Consider the following 13,284-nt stretch of genomic DNA (forward strand, 5'->3'; position numbering starts at 1 on the left):
CTGAGCCACTACAGGGTAGTTGCGTCGTTATTGAAATACGCACCATTTTAGACCTTGTTTCAGCAAGTAAGAATAAACAATTTTGTAAGAATAAACAGCATACTAAATATTTAAAAATAGTTTTTTTATACACAAACATTTTAACATCAAGAATAAGGCAACTGTATATAGGGTTGAAAATGGGTTGATTAAATTAAGATAATTAAATTAATTCATACGTCAAATAAACGTTAAACCTACAAGTCAAGTTTTCAGAGTTGTTCCGAATAATTATTAATTTTTATCGAATTTTGATAGAAAATAAAGTATTTCCATTCACATTCTGGTATTCACAGAGTGCAGATCGTTAGTCAATAGCGGAATAGTACGAGTTTTTACCATATTCGAAATGTTATAGTGAAAAGTACCATGATTTTACTGCTGACTGGAAGTTAGCAGATCATTTTGCCAAAGAAGCTACCAATACTCAATACCGGAATAACCACAATTCAACTAGCTAGCGATCTCAAACTCGTCTTCAAAAAGTCAGTAAATGATGCCTGGCAAAACTTATGGAAACAGAGTAAAACAACTCTACATGAACTTCAACCATATATTGGTCTTTTCTCCTTGGATTCTCTAACTAGAAGAGAAACATCGATTATTAGAAGACTCCGAATTAATCACACCAAACTTACTCATGATTTCTTGATGTCCTCAGAAACTCGTCCAACTTTCGACCATTGCAATGTTTTCCTGACTGTGAAACACATCCTCATCGAATGTAATTCATTCACCAACCTGAATACATCACTTGATATGAAACTTACTGTTAAAGAAATGCTCAACAACCCTACAGAGATCATGAAAACTATATCGTTTTTAAAAACCACTTATAGTCTAAGAGCTAGTGAACCCTCCGACTAACGGTCGTCCTGTAAGGCTAAAAATTTTTCTAGTGATAATTCATAGCACACCAAGGCTAAATACCATGACCTGGCAGGCCTCAGCGGTGCACGTGTATCTACCAGGTGAATCGAAAAGTGCAAATTTAGGGGGTAAAATAATTTTTCCCCTGTAAGGTTTAAATTTAAGTATGTGTTTGAGTAGGTCATTTAGAAGAAATGTGTACAATGACAGGCGATTCTGAAGAGCATAAGACCTTGCCAGGCGAGGGGAAAGATTAGGGGTTTTTCCTAAAATTATTCTTTTTGCATCGAACAATTTTTTTTATGTTATTTGAATCATTTCAAACAGAAAACGTCTTTAGTGATTTTTCTCTTAAGTTAATAGTTTTTGTTATATGAGCGATTGAAAATTTTGAAAATTGAGAAATCGACCATTTTTAACCCTAAACCGGACATTTATCTAAAAATTTCAATGTTGCCAAGGTACGCAGATATTCTTTAAACATTGATTGATGAAATCCCGAAGAGTTTTTGCAATAGAATATCGAAAACCCCTTTGTTTTTTTTAATTGCTTATCAAGCGTGTGCGACACTGTAGTATAAGTGAGGACGTTTGAGTTTACATAAATTACTATTTTAAATATTTAAAAATTTTTGGATGAAGAATGATGCAACTGTAAAAAGGGTTGAAAATGGGAGGATTAAATTAAGATAATGAAATTTGAACCAATAGAGATAAAAATAAAAGTCACCATTGTAAGAATAAACGCCATACCGATGCTCCTGGCTGGAAGATTACTCCTCAGTTAATTCCTATTTTAAATATTTAAAAATCGTTTTTTTGCTTTCCTGAGAAATTTGGCTTTTTGCAGTTACGTCATTATTATTCCGGACCGGCGATATGTAAATATCTTTACAAATTTTGAGGCGCTCAGAGCAACAGTGGCTGAACCCCAAAAACGAAGTTTTGAGATAAATGCAATCTTTGCATTCGTATTTCATTATGCTTATGGGATGGCACTACATAATTTATAGCCAAATATAGAGGTAGGTTATGTAGCTATTTGTTAATCTGAATATTTAATACTTCTGCTTTTATTGATATATTAATCTAAAAATGCACAAATTGTGGCTTAAGCCACTGTTGCACATAGATCAGTAAGAAAAGCAAATATAGTTTACTAAAGCTTTTGTAAAAGTTATTTATAAAGTAACTATCATCAGAAAAACATATAATATAAAAATATATATCTAAATATAAATATTGCTCACTTTCAAACAAAAAAGTGATACAGTAGATGGTATTATACAGTGATGAGCGCTAAGGACCAACACAACAACGCAAAGATGGAAAACATAATATTTTGTGAAATAAAAAGGGAAAAAACTAGTAGAGGTTGGAAATTATCAATATAATGTATAAATTTTTATATAGGTAGTTATATAGTTTTCCACCTTTAGACCTTAACTCAATGGCTAGTTGACTTCAGTCATAATTATGCGTATGACGTCGAACTTTAACATTTGTTTTAATTTCACATAAAGTAAAAACTTATTGAAGACAATAAAGCAAATGTGAATAAAAACAGTTTAATTTGTAGTAATTTTTTAATCCAAAATAAAATTATTGATCAAGTATAATCTAGATTTAGAAAATCTAAAAATATGCAAAAAAACGTGAAATTTATCATTGAGGGGGACATTTTGTAGACCACTTTTCAACTATACTACATCAAAGCGGGGTGGACGCATCCCCCAAAATCGTTAATGGAAAGGGGGGTTGACTAATACCTCATTTTAAAGGCCTTTTAACCACCTTTTCAAAAATACCATTTGGAGTATTGAACTCCAAATTGTGAAACTCCAAAGTACTGGAGTATTTGGTATGTGTATTTTGTGAAGTATTAAAAAAAAGAATGTGTGTACTTTGTACGCACGTAAGAAGTTATACTTCTGTTATATGATTTCAACGAAATGAATATACTTTAAACAGTTTCTCTACCACTTTCCAAAAATTTTTATTAAACCCTGCAAGGGTTTAAAGATTGAATTTTGCAAGATTGCATCAAAATTGGACCATCGATGATTGGAAACGAGTTCTTTCCTCCGATGAGACTAGAGTAAGCCTAAAAGCTCCAGATGGCCTTGAGCGTGTCTGGCGAAGGCGAGGAGAAAGGTTTGCCAGCTTTGCCAGAAGAAAGGTTTGCCAGGAAGACCAGGGCAAGGACAAGGACGTACGAGGTCTATGAATGCCCATTATTACTTATACAACATTATTATCGAACATGTAATACCTTTTGCTCCGCTTCTTGGACCTAATTTTTTATTCATACAAGACAACGCTCGTCCCCATGTGGCTCGACAGGTTATTGGCTACCTAAATGATGTTAATATTCAATTATTAGATTGGCCACCTAACACCACCTAAGATTCGAAGTCGTATACCCCCTATTGCCAATCACAACCAACTCATTGAGGCCGTTATTGAATAATGGGAGAATATTCCGCAAGCTTTTGTTGAACATTTGATATCAAGCATGCCTCGACGCATAAATGCAGTCATAAGAAGTACAGAAGGGCCTACACAGTATTAGTGTTGACCCAGATGCATTTTATTGTGTTATTTTACTGATTTTTTGCTTTTTGCAATTTGGAGTTATGCTAGCTTATTTACGCATTTCCGGCAAAAACAAATTTTTAAAGAAACAATAAGGCAAATAATTAAGGTCATGATAAAATCATGCTGGACTTATTTGTAGGTGATTATTATTATTTCAATGTAACGAAGTTTTATTTTGTGTTCATATTGTAAATATTTAGATTAATTTAAGTGGTGCGTTAATTTTGTCCAGGAGCTTATTCCTCTAAAACTTTTTTTATTAGTTTATATACATGTTAAAGTAAAAATTCTGCTCACAGATTTTGCCTCTAATTGTTTATTAATTGTTTAACCAATAGCAATTTTTTTGTGTAAATAATTTTAAAAATGTCGTTGAATTCATCATTTTACTTTGATCAAATATGTTTTTATTTTGTTTTTGATTATGCTGAATCTGAATATGGCTTTACAATTTGAAAATTTTTATACACAAGCTCGTATACAGTATGTCTGCGTAGTTGGGAATCATAATAATATAGGAAACCTTTTTGTTATCAGTTTTACGAAAAAAAGGGATTCTTCATAAAATACTCTGCATATTCTCAAATCTAAAACTCAACCATCAGATATCAAATTTGATCAATTTCATACGACGTATGTCAAAAATATGAAATTCGTTAACGAGTAAAGTAGGTACCTTTATATTCAAGAATATCAAAAATTCTTATTATGGAAAGTTGTTTGGAATTAAAAACTTTGTTTGAATATACAATTACAGCCTTCTTATTGAAAAAGTAAATTTTTAATTTTTTCTCAACTTTCGGATACGGTTACGGTTTTTTTTTAAACCTTCACAATTCATTTATATATGTTAAACTGATGTAATATTTAAATACTTTAAAACCCCCTGGTTACGCCTAGGTAGCTCCTATAAAACAGTTGTTGCGTTCGCAAAAAGGTTCTGGTCTGTTGATTTGTTTAGGAATGGGTTGAGATTCTAGAAATATGTTGTGTTTCTCTCGTTCACAAGTTGTGCATAGGTTCTTGTCATGTAACTGAATCAACCAGTGGCTCCGTGCTTGAATGGTTTGTCCGAGTTGGAATTCAGATCGAATGACATTAAGCAAAGACGGATGACATCCGGTCTGTCTTCGATTTTTCTGGAACGAGGTCGGATTGCAAGGGGTGCAACTTTAATCCCTTTCCATCGGCGAAAATAATACAGCCCAAGTTTATGGAAACTTATCGTCTCGAGGAGCTTGTGCCAGTGACGGATTTGGGGCTGTAAATTTTGTTGTGCCGATGGACATTTGGTTGGTTACGGGACATAACCACTTGTGACTTGTGAGGAAGGACACCGTGACAATTCTCGTGTGGCCAGCTAGCACCAACAGGTAAATATCTTTAAAGATGTTATTAGGCTTATAGCCACTCGTATTTCTACTGTCTCGTATAGTCTCTACTGATAGTTGTCTTTTCTCTCCTTGGTAGACCAATTTCCTGAGGACACAACTTTGGACTCGTGGCTGTCCTAACACCCAACACCACCAGAGTCATAACAGCTGGAAAACCCACCTACGATCCCGTGAGCAAGAAGAGGAAGCCTACTATAACCTCTATTTTTATATATAACATCTATAACTGTGCCTATACCTACTAATTTGTTCAGACCTAAGTCCTTCCTGTTACCCTCGTTGTACACCAGAACATAGTGCTATACGGAGGTATTAATTTTAACCGAGTAATTACAGGGTATGTATTTATTTCTACTTAGTTAATCCCACAGGTAAAATTATAGTCCAGAAAGCCACTGGGCATCCGCTAGGAAAAATATTCTAATTCGGATTTTTTGCACAATCTTACTCAAAAAGGACCCCTTTTAACAAATTTGCATGTTGCCAGGACCAAAAGTTGGTCAAAAATTTTTTAAACGTTTTTTTTTTTGTTTTTTTCCTTAAAATTGGTGTTCCAGGCTGAAGTTTTTGCTTTGGTGGCTTGTATTGATGAAATCATTGATGAAGACCCTAAAGCTACGAGAGTCAACATTTACACAGATAGCCAATCGGTTATTCTGGCTGTAAAGAACCTTCTCACCAAATTAAAACTGGTTGAGAAACTGCAAAGATCTCTTTAATAATCTGGCAACAGACAATAAAGTGTCTTTAATATGGGTGCCGTGACATGAAGGGGAAGTTCAGAAATGGCTGATAAAGAATCATCAAAATAAATGGAGAACCACTCAAGAGCAAATCCAGACTAAAAAATAATCAAGAATATAGATAAAAAACTCTCGAGCAGTTTGATGAACCTCAATAAACGAGAGATCAAAACGGTCACTGAAATAGTGATTGGACATTTCCGTTTAATAAATCACCTATACCTACTAGGTAAGGTAAATAAACCATGGTGCATAAAGTGCGAAATGAAAAAAGAGACTGCCATACACATACTATTCCATTGCAGTGTGCTAGGTGATGTAAGGCAGGACTTCACTGTTCAAATGAGGTTTGAAGCAGAAGAGATCCTAAAACTACAAATAAGAAAACTGTTGGCCTTCGTTGAGACCACAGGACTTAGTCCATTCTTTCACGGTTTTTGCTCTAAATTTTAAAAAACTGCTTGGATTGACCTGAAATTTGGCATATGTATAGCTTATATGTCAAAGAAAAAAAGTGATATTGTGCCGATGTGTGCTTTTGCCCTGGGGGGACTTTCACCCCCTCTTGGGGGTGAAAAAATATATGTCCAAAATAAGTCCGGAAATGGGTAAACTGACTAATTTTAAGTAACTTTTGATCTATAGAGCTTTTTCGCCAAGTCAACACTTTTCGAGTTATTTGCGAGTGAATATGTTCATTTTTCAACAAATTTCAAATTTCAAATTTATTCAAAAATATGTGTGTACAACACTTTACATTCAGATCTTATATTATTATTAGTATCGACTGACTCAGCACCATGCCTAGGCAAGAGTTGCCTGTTTTGCACTGTACTATGTCAATCGAAACTGTATCAATTGTACATAAAAGTAGTATTAAGGTTGGAACTAAGAAGTAACATACCTAACTATCGAAGAGATAATGCAACAGAACAAGACGGACGGTAAACCTCTCTAGCTGCTGAATACTTTGTTAATTATAATACCAATATACACCCAAATTCTACTGTGATTATGCTGTCGTTCATACATTAAGACATTGCGTCCAAAAATAATTGTAAGTGGGTTTTTAGATAGGTTTTTATGTATTTTTTAAATTTAAATAATAATTTAGGTTCTTGTTTGATATGTATAGGAATTATGTTATAAAATTTAGGTCCAAAGAACATTAGGGATCTTTGTGTTACTGATTTTTTGAACTGCTGAATACTAATATCCATATTTGTTACTGATCGAGTTAATCGGTTGCTTTGAAATTTAAATTTTTTTGAGTTTATATAAACATTTAAAACACAGTTGTAGATGTAGAGGGATTTAACACTAAATATCTCGGATTCATCATATAATTTTTTTGTTGGATGCAGTTTTCTTTTTTTAAAAATAATTTTTAATAGAGTATTTTGAACTGTTTCTAAAATGTTAAGAGTTTTGTTAAACGCGCCATCCCATGCTACAATACAATATCTTAAGACTGATTCTGCAAGCGAGTTATAAACCATGATTAATTTTTTCCTGGGTAGAATATCTCTTAAGATATAAAATTTATGCATTAGAGCCCTTATTCGTTTACTGACATGAGTGATATGGTCTGACCAACGTAAATGTTGATCTATGAAGACACCTAAATACTTTATAGAGAAAACTTTTTCTATTGAAGAACAGTCACAATTTTGTCCTTGACATTTTGCGTTATGCAATTTTATATGAAAATTTGTAGGTTGTTCAACAATTGTTGGGCTAAAGGCGATATATTTTGTTTTATTAATATTTAATGTCAGTTTGTTAAATTTTAGCCATAAGTTTAGCTGTTTTAGGTTCATTTCAGAGCTGGTTTTAACCTCCTCCCATGTTTTCCCCATAAATAATATTGCTGTGTCATCGGCATAACAAACAATGTGGCCGTTGAAACTATTAATTCTTGTGATATTGTTCAGATAAATATTAAATAAAAGTGGTCCTAATACTGTTCCTTGTGGTACTCCGAATTTTATTGTAGTTTCAGAACTCAATTCTGGGCCAATTTTTACTCGTTGAGCTCTTTCCGACAAATAATCTGCTCTTAGATTTAGTGCAATTCCCCTAACCCCATAATTACTTAGTTTATCTAAGAGAATTTTATGAGAGACCGTGTCAAACGCCTTAGCTAAATCAAGGAAAACCACTACGCATTTCAATGATTCATCCACAGCTCCTATCACTTTCTCCAGTAGGTCAACTACAGCCCTTTCTGTACTTGATTTTTTTACAAAACCAAATTGCTTATCTGAAATAACCTTATTTATATGAAAAAATTCAAGCAACCTGTCTTTTAGGGCCATTTCAAATATTTTAGCAAAATTATTTATTAAAGAAATGGGCCTATAGTTGTTCAGTTTACTCGAATTTTCGGATTTAAAAATGGGGGTGACTGTAGATTCTTTCCATTGTAGTGGTATTTTACCACTTTGAAAACACAAATTTATAATATGAGTTAAAGGCTGTGAGATTAGATCATGGATATTTTTTATTGTTTTAGCATACAATTTATCTGGTCCAGGAGCACAGTTATTTTTTAACTTTGATATTAGTATTGTTATTTCATTTTTAGTTACTGGTTTTAAGAATAAGCTAGATTCAACCTTATCATTAGCAAAAAATATATCAGGTATACTTGTCACCGGTATTCTATTTGCCATATCAGCACCAATATTAGAAAAGAAATTATTAAACATATCTGCTTTTTCTTTGTTATTACTTACAGTTATATTGTCATTAACAATTGATATGTGTTCAATGTTTTTAGATTTTTGATTCCGACCAGAGATATCATTTATAATATTCCACATTTTTTTTGTGTTTCCACCAGCTTCATGAATTTTATTTTGATAAAAGTCATTCTTGGTTTTTTTTAGTAGACTATTAAGTTTGTTTCTATAATTTTTATATTCAGCATTAAGTGCTGGTGAAAATTTGATTGACGATACCAGCCCCACCGTTATCCAGGGTTTTATTTTTGATATTTTTTTATTCATACATTTTACCTCCGTAGAGGTTTGTATGTAATTATTTAAGTTATTTATGCGCGGTTGCACCAACAGATCTTAAGCTTAAGTCGAGAATATCATAAGAATTAATATAATATAATTATAATATATTACAATAAGAATACCATAATATAATAATAGATATAATTGATAATAAGGTAAGAATCTAAAATTATGGTGCAACGTAAGTGATACTCAAGGAGGCCCTATCTATAAGTAGAGCTTAGCTAAGTGGAGCTTAAGATCTGTTGGTGCAACCAGGCATTATAAATGTATCATATGCAACTTGAGAATCTATTTTGTTTATATAAATATCATTCCAATGTTCATTTTTTAGAAGCTGTTGTAGTTTTCCGATATTAAGGTTTTTAATTATGACTGGAGATTCAGGTGTAGGGTTTTTTTTAGTTTGATTATTTACCAAAACGGCTGGAGTGAAGTGATCAGTCATATCAGTGTGAAAACCAACGGATCAATACTAATTTGCTGTTTTAGATTAGTTTGTGTTTTTATAAATATATGATCAATGATTGATTTTGTATTTATTGTTACTCTCGTTGGCTTGTTTATATAGGAAATAAAACCATTAGAATTTAATATATTCAAATAACTGTTTGTATAAACTTCATCTCTTTTTTTTAAATCAATATTAATATCACCTGCAAATATTTCAATATTTTGTTTTTGTATTGTTCCAAAATATTCACCCAAATCCCCTAAAAATTGTTTAATATCTGTTGATGGAAGCCTATAAAAAGCCGTTATACCTATTTTGCAAATTGTATTAGATAATTTTTTACTAGAGAAGGTAACCCTTAAAAATTTACTTTCATTGATGGGTAATATATTTACGGAGGCACCTAAATTATTCCTAATATAAACAACAACACCATCACATTTATTAGCTAATGATTCATTATAATGAATAGTAAAACCTGGTATTATATAGTTACTAAGATTAGTTATTTCTCTAGTTTCTGACAAAATTATAACATCGAACATGTTTTTGGACATTTCAATGTACACTAGAAGTTCCTGAAAATTTTTTTGTATACTTCTTATATTAAAGTGAACGATGCCCAAAGAGTATCTATCGCCGTCAGTCGTGTTCTGCATGCTATCCTCAAAATTGTTAAACACCATTGTGTTTATCTCATCATTATCTAAATTATCCAAATAATCAATCATCATTCAGATTTCTACGTCTGAACTCCCGAAATAACAAAAAGAGAGTAAAAGAAAAATTATCTTACAAGTGCTAAACTGGTTACTGCAATTATGTAGTACGTGAGAGAAAAGTAGGTATATAAAATAAAATCAACACAAAAGCAGTTAATACTGGACAGATAGAACACTTCATTCTGGTTCATATTTTGTAGAAATAAGTAGATAAGAACAAAAAAATATATATAAAAATATAAAAAGAAATAAAAACAATAAATTACCACAACCTAATTGAATCAAAATAAATACCTGAAAAATATGCAGAGATAACTAACTAACTAATTTTTCAAATTCGTCTTTATTTCTTGCAATCATCACTTTACTGTCCTTAGTAATATGAAGTTTACCATTATCAGGCCAAACATTTGTTAAACCAAATTTTTCTATAGCGTGGTTCAGCATCTTGACTCTTAAGGGGGTTAAATCTTCACGTATAACTATACCAGTGCCTTTCAATAACTTTTTTTTCCATAAATAAGTTTTTTAGTAGTAAAATAGTTTAATTTTAAGAAAATGCGTCTAACTTTATTCTGTTGCATCTTACCAATTCTATAGCACGACATAATGTCGTTATCTGACAGGGTAATAGACATTTTTTTGCTGAGTATATTTATAATTTCTTGGGACGTATTTTCGTGAGGTTTCTCTTTCATACCAAATATTCTCAGGCTAGTTGCTCGCATGGATTGGTCTATCTGGTCCATTTTCATTTCCATTTTGCTTTCTACTAAATCGGCGTTGGTAAATTTATCTTCCAATTTCAGCATTTTGTTTTCAAAGTTTTCAATTTTCAATTCATATATTCGCTTCAACTCCACCACTGATTCCTCAATCGTTTTTAGTTTCTGTTCAATTGTGTTTATAACTGACTGAGAAACTTGCTTTGAAATATCACTGATAAGAGTATCGCTTTTTATACACTTACTAATAGCTGAATTTATAGCTTGTTCTATTTCTTCTCGGATTTCTCTGGTAATCACCATTGTTTTTGTTTAAATCTTTCACTCACTAATAATATACGATGTGTTACTTAGTCTTTCAAATTTTAAATAATTAATTTGCTGCGGTTACCACTTTATTTTTAAATTTATCGAGAGCTCAAACAATTAGCGACTATTCAGAACCAACCATGAATGTACGAATGAATAACCACCATGAATGTACAAAATAACCACATTTTTAGACGGTTTTTCGCAAATAACTCAAAAAGTAAGTATTTTGTCGAAAAAAACGTTCTTAGCAAAAATATAGCCTATAAAAAAGTAAAAAAAAAAAAATGGTGTACGCGTTAGGTCTCTGGATCTCGTAGAACCAGAGTTAGAGCCAATGAAAAATAGAATCATATTCACCAAATTTCAAATAGAACATTTCGCTGTAAAATATCCAAAAAATTAAGCACTTTTTTGGGAAAACCCATTATAACTTTTTTAAAGTGTTTAAAAAAAGCTTTATTTCTGTTTTTACAAAAAGTTTCTAGCTTTAAATTTAAGCAAGTTACGCTCAAAAGAATGTTGGTCCTTTTGTTTTTGCAAAAAAAAAATCGGGAAGACCACCCCCTAATTAGCAACTTAAATGAAATTAATCGTTACCGCTCCACAAATTATTTTACTTATGTTGTGTTTATATGATCTGTAAGTTTCATCGATTTAAAGTGCTTATTTTTGAAAAAATTTGGTTTCAAAGTAAAATTTTTAAAAATTAAAATTTTGAAAAAGATGGTTTTTTCAAAATAACTTAAAAATTGTTAGAGATACCAAAAATCTCAAAAAACAAAAAAAGTCAGATTTGCTTTTCTGAATATCATGTATTTTTTTGTTTTTATGTTAGACAAAAATTGATTGAGATTTGGTGTTTCCAAATTTGCATACATTCGTGATCAGTGACTCGTTCAACCCCTTTTAAATACAGCCCTTTCAATAATAAGGACTTTGAACCGATGAAACTTACAGATCATATAAACAATATATACACGAGTCAATAAATTTGTGAAGTCGTAACGATTAAGTTCATTTAAGACACTAATTAGGGGGTGATTTTCTTGATTTTTTTAACAAAACCAAAAGGGACTAACTTTATTTTGAGCGTAACTTGTTTAATTTTGATGCTAGAATTTTTTTTTATAAAACAAAAATGAAACTTTTTTCAAAACACTTTAAATAAGTTGTAATGAGCTTTCCCCGAAATGTGCTTCATTTTTGCTTATTTCACGTTAAAGTATTCCATTTAGAATTTGACGAATATGAACCTATATTTCATTAGCTATAACTCTGCTTGTACTAGGTGTAAAGAAGTAATATATACACCATTTTTTAAAATTTTTTACAAGCTGTATTTTTGCTGAGAATGTTTTTTCGACAAAATACTTACTATTTGAGTTATTTGCGGAAAACCGTCTAAAAGCGTGGTTATTTTGTTGAAAAAATGAACATATTCACTGCCAAATAACTCGAAAAGTATTGACTTAGTCAAAAAACTCTATAAAACAAAAGTTACTTAAAATTAGCCAGTTTATCGATTTCCTGACTTTCTTTGGACGAATATTTTTTCACCCCCAAGAAGGGGTGAAAACCACCCCCAGGGCAAAAGCACATATCGGCACAATATCACTTTTTTTCTTTGACTTGTTAGCTTGGTGTATGCCAAATTTCATGTAAATCCAAGCGGTTCTTTAAAATTTAGAGGTTTTGCAATATTTGACCGTTAAAGAACGGACTAACTCATTAAAGTTCAAGGAGAAGAACAGGGTTTGGTTCAAAAGTCTTATGACCAAGTATCGGAGACTAACGGGTCTCGCCTGAGTTAAGAAGAAGAAGAAGAAAAGGAAAAGTACTAGCCCCCATCGGTCATCTCGCCAGGCGGAGGATAGTGGAATGTTTCCCAGATATGGATGATACCGGAAAATGAAAAACCCTGGGTGGACCAATACTAGAACACATGCAGCGACTGATTCATAGTGGCTGCTGACTACAAACAGAGAATAACTCGGAATGGGCAGCAGAAAACAAACTCAATAACATGCAAGGCAAGCGAGGTGTTTTAACTGCCATCAGTCCTATAATACAACCTATAAAACAGCCAAAATAGGACTAAAAAGAGGAATAAGAATAGATGTAGAAATGGATGAAAATGTTTGAAAAATATCTAATTTTCGTGGTGGTTATCGAAAATATCCATCCAATTGTACGTTAATTGGATGGATACAATACGCCTTGTTTTTTAATTGCTTATTAAAATTCTAATATAACGACTATTTGGCATAAACAACTTACACGGGATATTTTAACTAACTTATTACTTATTGTTGTTTGTTTATTTAAGTTTAGAAAACCCTTATCTATCAAATTATCGAAAATTATGTAAAGTATCCATCCAATTATACTTTAATTATGGTAA

The 13,284-nt window shown here is 31.9% G+C and overlaps 1 protein-coding gene across 2 annotated transcripts in view; it reads right to left on the minus strand.

The window, feature by feature from the left end:
* LOC114348778 (uncharacterized) overlaps positions 1-13,284 on the minus strand; it is an 882,222-nt gene that overhangs the window by 338,234 nt on the left and 530,704 nt on the right. The gene's annotated exons all lie outside the window — the stretch shown is intronic.

The sequence above is a fragment of the Diabrotica virgifera genome, chromosome 7, assembly GCF_917563875.1.
Source record: "Diabrotica virgifera virgifera chromosome 7, PGI_DIABVI_V3a".
NCBI classification, from domain to species: Eukaryota; Metazoa; Arthropoda; class Insecta; order Coleoptera; family Chrysomelidae; genus Diabrotica; species Diabrotica virgifera.